The sequence below is a fragment of the Galeopterus variegatus genome, unplaced genomic scaffold (genome assembly GCF_000696425.1).
Source record: "Galeopterus variegatus unplaced genomic scaffold, G_variegatus-3.0.2 Scaffold6293, whole genome shotgun sequence".
Lineage (NCBI taxonomy): Eukaryota > Metazoa > Chordata > Mammalia > Dermoptera > Cynocephalidae > Galeopterus > Galeopterus variegatus.
Genome location: NW_007732404.1, coordinates 14846 through 15133, shown reverse-complemented (window position 1 = coordinate 15133; position 288 = coordinate 14846).

The following is a 288-nucleotide window of genomic DNA, read 5'->3' as shown; positions in this document are numbered from 1 at the left end:
CTTTATAAGCGTCCATTCCAAACTGTTTACAGCTCCCCAAATACACCCTGCACACACCTTTTCTTTTCTTCACTGTTAGCATTCTGCACTGTTGCAGCAGGCAGCATAACATGGTCTCTTCCTCCATCACCAGCGTTGAAATCCCTGGGTCTTCTTGGGGTGACCCAGTAGGGAAGCTCAAGTCTTTGTAGCTCTTACCTTAAGAACAGTTTTCATCTACCCAGGAAGGTCACTTTCTTTGCCCAAGTATGAAGCATGAGGAGAAAAAAAGGGAAAAAGAGAAACTCA